Source organism: Onychomys torridus, chromosome 12, assembly GCF_903995425.1.
Source record: "Onychomys torridus chromosome 12, mOncTor1.1, whole genome shotgun sequence".
NCBI classification, from domain to species: domain Eukaryota; kingdom Metazoa; phylum Chordata; class Mammalia; order Rodentia; family Cricetidae; genus Onychomys; species Onychomys torridus.
In genome coordinates, this window is record NC_050454.1 from 3,561,252 (window position 1) to 3,572,311 (window position 11,060).

The 11,060-nt window shown below is 47.9% G+C and overlaps 1 protein-coding gene across 5 annotated transcripts in view; it reads right to left on the bottom strand.

Annotated features, from left to right (window-relative positions):
* The window catches only part of Dgkg (diacylglycerol kinase gamma), a 200,951-nt gene extending 192,796 nt beyond the window's left edge, over nt 1–8,155 (bottom strand). For all 5 annotated transcript variants that reach the window (XM_036203478.1, XM_036203477.1, XM_036203475.1 and 2 more), the window contains exon 1: nt 7,851–8,155. The gene's annotated coding sequence lies outside the window, so the exon portion shown is untranslated. The remainder of the gene's footprint in view (nt 1–7,850) is intronic.
* Between the last annotated feature and the right edge of the window lie 2,905 nt (nt 8,156–11,060).

The window sequence follows — 11,060 nt, forward strand, 5'->3', positions numbered from 1 at the left end:
TGAAAAGCCAGTTCCTGTGTAGACAGTAACACTGCTAGGTACTGAGAAAGCTGCCTCCACCATGCAGACCACACAGAAAGAAGGGTAAGGCTCGAATGGCCGGGAAGGCAGGGCTGGCTTGATCAGCTGTGTGGTGGCCACTGAATTTTCCTTGCCAATGGCTCACAGTTGCCGCTTTAGTTGATCACACTAGTAAGATGGGCTGGTGACATCCGTGATGTCTGCCTCACATGACTGTGACGGGAAGCAGGAGAGGTTATGGCTATAAACACATTGCTGTCCTTCAAGTGTTCAAAGAATGCTTATCATTAATTATTAGAATAATCTTTTACACAAACCTCTTTTCCCTTGTGCTCCTTTCTTGCCTTGGATCAGACTTACAATCTCAGGACTTCAGAGGCTGAGGCAGAAGGATCATGAGTTTGAGGCCTTCCTCTTGGGCTATGTAGCCCTTGTGTGTGTGTGTGTGTGTGTGGGTGTGAGAGAGAGAGAGAGAGAGAGAGAGAGAGAGAGAGACAGACAGAGAGAGAGACAAGGGAGGGAGAGGAAAGAATTCTCAAGGTTTTTTTCTGCTTTCCCCTTTCACACTGGGATCAGGGAAAAGCACCTTTTCACTGGGGTATCAATGACGTCAGAGGCCAATTCTTAAAGGGGAAGTGGATATCTTTTACATGAATCCAAACCTTTGGAAGAGAAGGAGAGAAGAAGGAATCTCACTCTGGAGAAGCCCTGGTTAGAGCAGAGATGGTGCTTCTTCTCTGCTGTGACCTCCAGACCAGGCTCATCTCATGGAGGTGGAGAGCTCAACCGTCTTGATTTGTTTGCTTATTTGTTCTTTTAGCATGGTGTGCCACTAAAGACAGCCTTGAACTTGTAACTCCCCTGCGGCAGTCTCTCAAGCAGTTGGGACATCGGGCATGTGCCTCTGCTCTTGGCCTGGGCTCCTCTCTTGGCTCCTTCTCTGATCTTATTTCTAATCATACCACAAACTCTTAGATATGCCACACATTACTACATGTCTCTAGGATTGCGTAGCATGCTAGGGTGCTAAAGCAACATGGAGCTCAGATAACTTGAGCACAATCTTTAATCTATCAAGAGTCATGCAGCAAGGCGGCCATCACCACTATCACCATTGTTGCCATCACCACGATCACTATTATTACCAGTACCACCACCAGCACTGTCACTGCCACCACCACCACCACCAACAACAACACTGTCACTGCCACCGCCACCACCACCACCACCACCACCACCACCATCACCACCACCACCACTACCACCACCACCACCACTACCACCACCACTACCACCACCACCTTCAGAACAGATACAATTCTATTCTTTTATTGAGAAAGTAACTTGGAAAGTTTCTTTTCTTTTTTTTTCTGAGACAGGGTTTATCTGTGGAATAGCCTTGGATGTCCTGGAACTTGTTTTGTAGACCAGGCTGGCCTCAAACTCACAGAGATCTGCCTGCCTCTGGCTCCCAAGTGCTGGGATTAAAGGCATGCACCACCACCTCCCTGGTGAAAGTTTCTTATCTTAAAGGGCTGATGATAATCCCAGAAAATTTTCTGAAACAGCGTTTGGAACAAGCTTTTAGCACTGAAGTTGTGATCTCGATGAGGTAATGCAGCTCATCAAAAGTAGCTTATATTAAACCAGGAGCATTTGCTTCTTGACAAGGGTGCTGAACAGCAGACCAAGGGAATATCAGTACAGGGAATCAGGACCATTACAGGGTGTTTGATGAGCCTTGCCTGGCAGTCTCTTGGAAAAGACAGAAAATACAGGCCAAATGATAGTACAGTAAGCTGAATAATTTTTTTTAAAAAACACGTTGTTCAATTATTAAATTCATAAGATAGCTAGTCCTTGGAATACAGAGACGTGGCTCAGAATCCTATAGTGCTCATTGTCTATGCTGATAGCTTAGGTGGTGGGGGTCATGAACATCACATTTGGGGTGGCTGGAACCTGCTGGAAAGGCCAGCAGGAGCACTGGATCACAGCAGAGTCAGAAATATAGCAGGTCAGTGAGAAAGACAGACCGAATGAGACATAACGTGGGATAAACACAAAGGCTCTGTGTTCTCATTCCAGGTGTCACCTGTACAATGCCAGTAGAACTGGGGTGATATGGGGGAGCAGAGCAGTTCGGGGACCCGTCTAAGGTCAAGTTGGGTTATTTCTGTGGATAAGAATCTCAACCAGTGTTAACTGCATAAATATATAGTTAGATCTCAGGAAGCTTTTAGCAGGAATGGGAATGAAGAATTGAGGCAGGTTCTCACTTCCCTCTGGGTTGTAATTAGGCCTCCCTTAAGAAGAGGCCTGTGATCCTGGGTGAGTCCACACTGCTCTTGGGAGACTCGAAGAGGACAGTGGTTGGCTGGAGTGCTTTGCCAGTGGACTCCTTCCTCTCTATCCAGTCCATCCAAAGGCGAGGCCTCCTTCACACCCTGAGCACAATTTTTCACTCTTGAATGCCATTTACATCTACAAATTGTATGGATGGTTTCCCTTGGAACACCTTCAAACTCACCCTTTTATCTGCTTCCCAGGAAGCCAAGAGGCTGACAAGTCACATCACCATCACTGTGTACATCAATGCTGAGGCAAAGCATACAGCCTTTGGATCTTTGGAACCGTATGGATCTGTGTGGAGAAGTCCGTCTCTCCTACCAGCTTTGCAAACACAGGCAAAACCACTCAAACATTCTGAGATTCACTGTCCTCCAAGAGACAAGGTTATCAATATCAGGTCTGTAGTGCTATGAGTATTAGGTGAGAGTGTGTGGTAGGGGGCCATGGAGTAGTCAGTGCCTTCCTCGATTTCCCCTCTTCTTTCCTCTGGGTCAGATACTGCAGAGGACCTGGTAGAAAACAAGACACATGCAGGCACCCCGCTCATACTCCAGGGTGCTGTACTCTTTGCAGTTAAGGAGACTTTCTTTTTTGTCCCTTCTCCAGTGTGGCCACCAAAAGCTGCCTGTGACGCTTAAGCACAAGCAATATGACCAGTGTGACTGAGGAGCTGAAACTTTAATTGTGTTATATTTTGAGGGTTTAAATAAGCACGGGAAGAGAGAGATGTGAAAACAGACAACATAACTCTAGGTATATATACCTCAGTCATATTTCTGAGACTGACTGGCCTGAGCAGAATGCAGATGCAATGAAGGAGAAATGTGTAGAAAGCACCCTGGACAGGGCACCGGGCATTCTTACTTGTCTATTCATCTGTTCAATAGATGCTATTGAATTGTCAACTCTACATAAACCTCAGGTGCTGGGGATGTAGCGGAAACTGAGGAATAGCTCGGCCCTCAGTGAACCTGCAGCTTAGTGAGGACATATGAAGAAGTGTTTTCACCACGGCAAGGTAAGTCTATGGTCTGAGCTGCTGAGACATCTATGTTCCATGCACAGTAGGGGAGAGGTTTTCAGAAGGGTCCCTCTGGATCTGAGCTGATCCTTGCAAAAGTTGGTTTCATGGTGAGACTCAACTGATGTTTATTCCCCGTGTAACAACATAGGGCTTGCTGGTAAGAGAGGAAGGTACGAGGCAAACACAGCTCTAAAGAAAACCCATGACCAGGGCCAATTTGTTTTCTTTTAAAATTACCCTCATGTGGAGTGGTGGTGGCGGTGTCTGATTGGGTTCTTTCTCTGCCAGCCACCTTTCTTTGACCCAAGGATAGTGTCTCTCTCTGCGTGTGCATAGCTGTGTATACATTCATAAGTGTGTGTGTGTGTGTGTGTGTGTGTGTGTGAATATATGTGTGTGCATGTGTGCATAGGTATGTGTGGTTGGAAGTCTCTCTACTTCAAACTTTCTCCACTCTATATTTCGAGACATGGTTTCTCACTGAACCCGGAGCTCACTGATATAGCCAGGCTGGCTGGCCAACTAGCTTCAGGGACCCTCCTCTCTCCATTTCCCCAGCGCTGGGGTTATAGGCACATATATATCTCACATGTCCCTTTCTTTTTTGTGTTGGCGATGTGATCTAAACTTAGTTTCCATTATGGCATTCCCTGCTCTGCCACCTCACCTCTTAAAAATGGTTCAAGACCTCTTAAAAATGGTCTTATCTGAAGTTATTGTGATTGGATTTTTTTCCTGGGCTGTGTTACTGTTATTTGATTAGACAAACTCTGATACTTATAAGTAATGATGGTTTTGCAGTGGGAGTCCAATACTTGATGTAAACAAATAGCTCTGTGAATCTGGCCAGAATATGAAGAAGCTGTGACTAATGGAAGCCTATTGAACCTGGCTGTGATGGCAATGTAAGGGTGAAGATTACTGTAATCACTGTGTGAAGATGTGGGATATTATGTACATCTCTATATTTTTTATATAATAGTTTGATTTGCTCCAAGTTAATATGTGATGCCCAGCTAAAGAATTGTGTAGCCCACAGTTATTCACATAAAACTAGGTACAGTTTCAAAGCTAAGCATTCTTGTAGAGGCCTGTAATCTCATCACTCTGGAGGCTGAGGCAGGAGGATTGCTGGGAGTTTGAGGCTAGCTTAGTCTACATTAGTGAGACTTTGTCTTAGAAAACAACAGCACTAACGTAAGAATAGCCTTATATCAAGCAGTTCCCATATCCATATTTGAGTGTATACATTCGACGGCATGTGTGATTTCTCCCATCAGGCTGAGTTACCTGCTTAGACTTTGGTAGAGCTGCCTCTGGGGCAATGGGCATGTAAGTCAATGTAGGTCTTTTGTACCTATAAGCAACGGTGGCTTCTTGGGTACCTATAAGGAACCTCCAAATAGTCATGCCCTTTGGCTTGGTAATTCTCCTTCTGGGAATGCACTCGAAAGAAGGAACTGGAAATGCCCATGGTGAAGATTTCGCCCAGACCTATTTGTAGTTGCCGAGGAGAGCACGCAACTTAAATAGCTAACAGTATAGTAACACACAGCTGGGAAATGATGTTGGCGAGGGATGCTCACTACAAGACCAATTAAGGAAAAACAAAACAAAAAACCGAGGAGCGACAGTGACCGTACATCGCAGTCAGTGAGCTTGGGTTTGCACTGTGGCTCTGTCACTGGAGCCTGCCACCTGTACACTATGCCATCCTAGGAAAATGGGGTTGATAATAATAACACCTATCTCAGAGGGACTTCCTAGGACTAAATGACATAATGAAGATAAAATGATTAACACCATGCAAAGTACATTTATTAGGTTACCTACAAATGCCAGCCCTCTATGGAGTGTATGATTTCAAGGCGTAAAAATAGACCAAAGAGAAATATGTCAATGTATTAAAAATTGTGAGATCTGGGTGGTAGGACTCATGGGTGATAATTTTTTACTTTCAAATTCCCAAATTTTCTGCAATGAGCAGGAACTACTATTATATTAGGAGTATATAATAATGTAATACAACACTATGTATTATATATATATATATATATAAAATCATGTTACCCACAATGAAACAGCACTTCCTGTTTTCCTTCCAGGGGAGGAGCTGGAACCAGCCTTGGCAGACACTCACAGAGTCTCTATGTATTGAACTTCTAGGAGGGTCAGGGCTTGAAGGAGCCTCATCACCTGTTACAGGTGTTGGGTGGGCAGGAGGGTGGGCAGGGAGGAAATTGGAACAGTTGATCATGGGAGTTTCTCCCAGATCCGAGACTCTACATTTCAAGCTGCTCTGATTTTTTGTCATTTCCCCTCATATTTTAGCTGATCTGAACAAGACTATATAAAAAATAGCAAGTGAATGGGGGCTGGGAGGTGGCTCATTGGTAAAATGATCGCCACAGGAGCATGGAGATCTGACTTCTGATCCAGGTACACCCATGTACAAAGCTGGGCAAAGCCACTGTAGTCCGACACCAGGAGGCAGAGACAGGAGGATTCCTAAGCGTGATGACCAGCCAGTCTAGTTGAATCAGTGAACTCTGAGTTTAGAGAGACCCTGTCTCTAAAAATAAAATGGAAAGAGATAGAGGACCTCACACACACCCACGGGCATGCACACACACACACACACACACACACACACACACACACACACACGGTATACACACACACACACACACACACACAGAGGGGTGCATATATACACAGAAAGACATGGAACATACACACAGATATGGGCCATATACCCACAGACATAGAATACATACACACATAGACATGGGACATGTACATACACAGGCATGGGACATGTATACACACAGGGGCATATACACACAAAGAGACACGTGACATGTACACACACATGGGAGAACATGGACACACACATATAAAGTGGAAAGTGTTCTACTTCCTTCCCACCCCCAGATCTCTCCCAGAGACAACAATGCCTAGAACACTGGCGTTAAATGTTAAAGGGATGGTGTGTGTGTGGGATCAGGGGGCTTAGATCAGATCAGAAACACCATAGGAAATGAGCTTAGTTACAGCTGTTTTATTTAATGAGTACAATTTATACTCAAAGTGGAATTTCTGTCAAACACAGCAAGAAGCTTCCCAAGGTAGGAGACAACCCCTAGACTGAGAAGGATACAGTTGTAAAGGGTGTGTGTGAGTGTGTGCATTTGGTTTCTGCTGTTTGCACTGGGAGCCAACATCCTTCAGTCCTTCGTTGACTGAGTGTGAGGTGCCCTATTCTCCAGCAAGTGGGTCCCGCAGCTGCCTTGTGTAAACACTGAATCCCAGGCACCGAGGTATCAGTCTTGAGCCTGATTACTGTCCCTCATTATGTTTGGAGGTGACCGTTGTACACCTCCAGATCATGGGTCCCTCAAAGTCCTGAAGCGAAAGCATGACAAACAGCTCTCCTCGATCCTCCTCCCCACAGGGGTCATCGTATGCTAATGAGGCCCAGGCACGTAACCTAACAGCCCGGACAAGCGAGCCGGTGGGTTCACACAGCACTCCAGAACGCCACGGTGGTCTTGTCACAAGTCACCTCATCCCTCAGCAGACCCTCCTGACGCCCCCCGGAGACTGAGGGAGGGGTCTCTCCGCTACCTTGAAGTGCACAGCAGGACTACTCGTGCGCCTGGTTCTTCCCTGTCCACTGCAGCGGTGGCGGCAGGGATGGAGGCAGAGCCTCAGCATCACCTGTAGGGCTTTTGAGAAGTCCACGGCCCCCTCCTCAAATTCCAGTCCACTAGTCCCGAGAAAAGGGACATCAGAAGATGCTGGGTGAGGCGAGGAGGTCGGGTGGAGTTTGCGAACGCCCCACAGCCCTACAGGTGATTCTGGATGCACCCTTATTAAGATACAAACAAGCAGACAGGTCTTGTGACTCAAAACAAACAGGTCAGCTTTAGGTTCCCGCTGATGCTCCCCTCTTCATTTGCCAAGGCGTCTGTATTCGCCTCAGCTTCTAAGTCCACCACCCAAGAAGCTTTGGACTTAGAGTGTCCCAAAGTCTCAGAACCCCACGGGACTGCCAGAGGCTCTGGCCACCAGGCAACAGAAAGACATCCCCTGCTCCCAGAAGCCCTCTGGCTCCCCGTGCAGCGATCTGGATACCCTGGAGCCAACGTAAAAAGGGAAGACATTTGACCAGTTGCTTCAGCAAACTGCCCGAAGCAAGGACGTCTGTCGTCCGCACACCTTCGCGTCCCGACCCACGGCACAGGGAAGGGGGCCCCACCCTGCACAGTCCACTGGCGCATCCCCTCGGGCCCGGGTTTGTGGCAGGTGGCGCTGTCAGGATGGGCTCAGGGGCCTCGTCTGCAGCTCCTTTCCCAGCCGCGGGACCCGCTCTCGCTTTGCCCTGGTTTTCCAAGTTGCTGCCCCCTCATCCCCGCAACTGGTGACCCCTGGTTCGCGGCCGCGGTCTTACCTCACCATGCTACACTTGGTTGCGCGCTTGCCGGAGGCGCTCCCTCCTAGCGGCTTATTCCCTTACTTGGGAGGAAAGAGGAACCGAGAGACACCAGGGGACCGAAGCGGGCGCCCCGGCGTCCTCGCAGTGCAGCCCTCTCTGGGGCGGGGACATCAGGCGGCTTCCAGGGTTGGCAGCCCCGGGGTCTTCCGCCTTCGCTAGGGGCTCCGCTGCTGGGAGGGCAGGCTGGCTCTGCTGCCCGCTACGGCACTGCGGCTCTGCACCCTCGCAGCATCGCAAGTCCGGCTGCCACTCTTGCTGCGGAGCCCCCCCCCCCCCCCCGCGCGCGCAGAGCCCGCCCCCGCCACACACCCGCGCGCGCAGACACACGCGTCCCCCACAAACACACGGGTGCACACACATAAACACGTGTGCGCACACACACGGATGCTTGGTGGGAACCTGTGTGTGCATGATCAGGGCACTCCTGACTGGCAGGGCTTTGGTCAGCGAGGATGTATGCGGTGCTGGAGGCTGTAAGAAACCAGCTGACTTCAAGGTAGAGGACAATTACTTGAAAAATACAATATCCTCTGGCTGTTTGTTTTCCTTAACCTAGAAGCCTAGGTCTGAGCTACCTCTAATATTCTATACAAAAAATAATTAAACATAAAAATAAATCAACAAGTTCTCTGTTTTCTAGGAACTTGGTGTCTCTGATGTCCATCCTGTCCAGGAGGACATTTCTGACAACCCTGAATCAGGGGCAGTAGATTGGTGATCATCTCTCTTCTGCATGTGTAAATGGTTGGGATCAATGCAGCTAGCCAGAAATGGGCTGGGATGAGGTCTCAGGACTGAGGATTGTGATATCCCCCTTTGCCTTTGTGTGACCTTGGACTGTCTTCAGACAGGACAAATAGAGCATCTCTAAAACAAACAAAATACATACACACAAGAAAAAAGAGAACAAGAGACATGTAAAAGCAGAAAAACAGAGAAAACGACCTGGGACTGAGGATAAAGAAAGCAGCAGTGTCTGGGACACAGGGCCTTGTGGGGCTGTCTCTTTCCATGACGTGGGTGTCGGCAGTGCTGATGTATTTCAGGCATGTCACATCAGCAGAATGACTTCTGTCCACTTCACACCACATTTAGAGTCACCAGGAGTTGAGTCTCATGTGTAAAATATGTGGAGTTTACCAGTGTCCACAGCCAAGAATTCTTTTCTGCCTTGTGGGCAGTGAAGGTCCCCGTGTAGAACTGCAGCCAAGAAAAGCTTTCTGCAGAGTGCAGAGGTGCTGAGGGCCTGGGGTGTCTAGGCATCTGGGGACGAAGCTGCTAACAGGACTGTTGGAAAAGGCACTAAAGGGCCCTGGCGGTTAATTCATAACCGGCCACCAGCAGGCAGGGTGATGAAACCAAGAAGGAACAGGAGGCCCAGAGACCTTTCTTCACTTCCTTCCCCACGGCTACCAGGGCAAAGCTGGTGATGGAACCCCATGCTCACCCTTCACACTGTTACCCACTGTTCTCGCCTCATCCCACGCACCCTGGGCAGCTTCTCACACTTGGGTAGACTGACACACTGGTGTGAGGGTCTTCTGTGACACACGTGTGTGCTCTTCCTTCATCTTTTCTTGTCTCTCTCTTACGGGCTTGTTCGTTTTGAGGATATTTATTAGTTTCTGCTGTGTCTTCCGGCACTTCCCACTGGCTCCAGTCATGACCCTTACCTGGAAGGAAGGAGGAATGGGGAGGCAAAAGGATTTAAGAACTGTTTGTGTTCTGTCCTTTTGAGAGGTAGGCCTTGAGCACAGGCTGACTGCATACATCCTCACTGAGCACAGGCTGACTGCATACATCCTCACTGAGCACAGGCTGACTGCATACATCCTCACTGAGCACAGGCTGACTGCATACATCCTCACTGAGCACAGGCTGACTGCATACATCCTCACTGAGCACAGGCTGACTGCATACATCCTCACTGAGCACAGGCTGACTGCATACATCTTAGCTGAGCACAGGCTGACTGTATATATCTTCACTGTGCACAGGCTTACTGTATACATCCTCACTGAGCACAGGCTTACTGCATACATCCTCACTGAGCACAGGCTTACTGCATACATCCTCACTGAGCACAGGCTTACTGCATACATCCTCACTGAGAACAGGCTTACTATATACATCTTAGCTGAGCACAGGCTTACTGTATACATCTTCACTGTGCACAGGCTTACTGTATACATTTTCACTGTGCTGGGCTGAGTGTCTATGGAAGATGAAATCCTTACCGTTTAAATGGCATTCTTGAGGAGGCAAACACTGTTGCATGCACATCACAAGGAAAACACTTGGCTTAATCTAGTCTGGCTGCATTCTAGAGAAGGCTGACATGAAGGAGAGCCTGGATGGGAGTACATGATTACAGGTAGGAGTTGGGACAACATGGAATTGTTCTGTCTTTTATAATAAGAAGACAATAAGCTTGATGGGACAAATGGGGAAAGCAGGCAGAGGTAGAATGTGGAGATCCAACTTGGCATGCTGGGGAAGTTATTATATAATAATAAGAAACTCTGGAAAGGATGCCAGGCAAGAATCTGGAGAATAGAAATTCTTATAAAAATTGGTAAATATGAAGGTGCTTGTGCCTGTAAACTATATCATTTATGAAGTCAAAACCGTTTCCCAGTGTGTTTGTCAACAGATTCCTGGAGGTGGGGGATTCAGGGTGATGTTGAGTTAAGCGTCGAGGAAGACACAGGGTAAGTGCTTGAAGTCTTGCCGACAGGGGCTAAGAGATGGCTGCCTGAGCTCCATTCTAGTCACATGCAGGCAAAGGTCAGAGAAGCACGGAGGCGCCTTGATGGGGGTGACAGAGGCTAGTTTGATTAGGAAAATATGAGGAGGCAAGGTGGGAGATGGGAGTGGAAAGGGAGCTAGCTGTTTGATTCAAAGACCTGGGGGAAACGGGCACTCCATACTTAGAGAAAGCAAAAGTTGAAAATTATGACAATTTGTATTCTGGGCCTTCCTAGCAAAAGAAAGTGAGGCTGAGAGGAATGGGCTGGGAGAAAGCCTCCAAATATCCTTCTTGTAGTGGATACGCAGTGAGGTCTTTTCTTTCCTTTTCTTTTTTCTTTTTGGGGTGTGTGTGTGTGTGTGTGTGTGTGTGTGTGTGTGTGTTCCTTTTCCTCCCTTCAGACAAGAAGGAAGCAA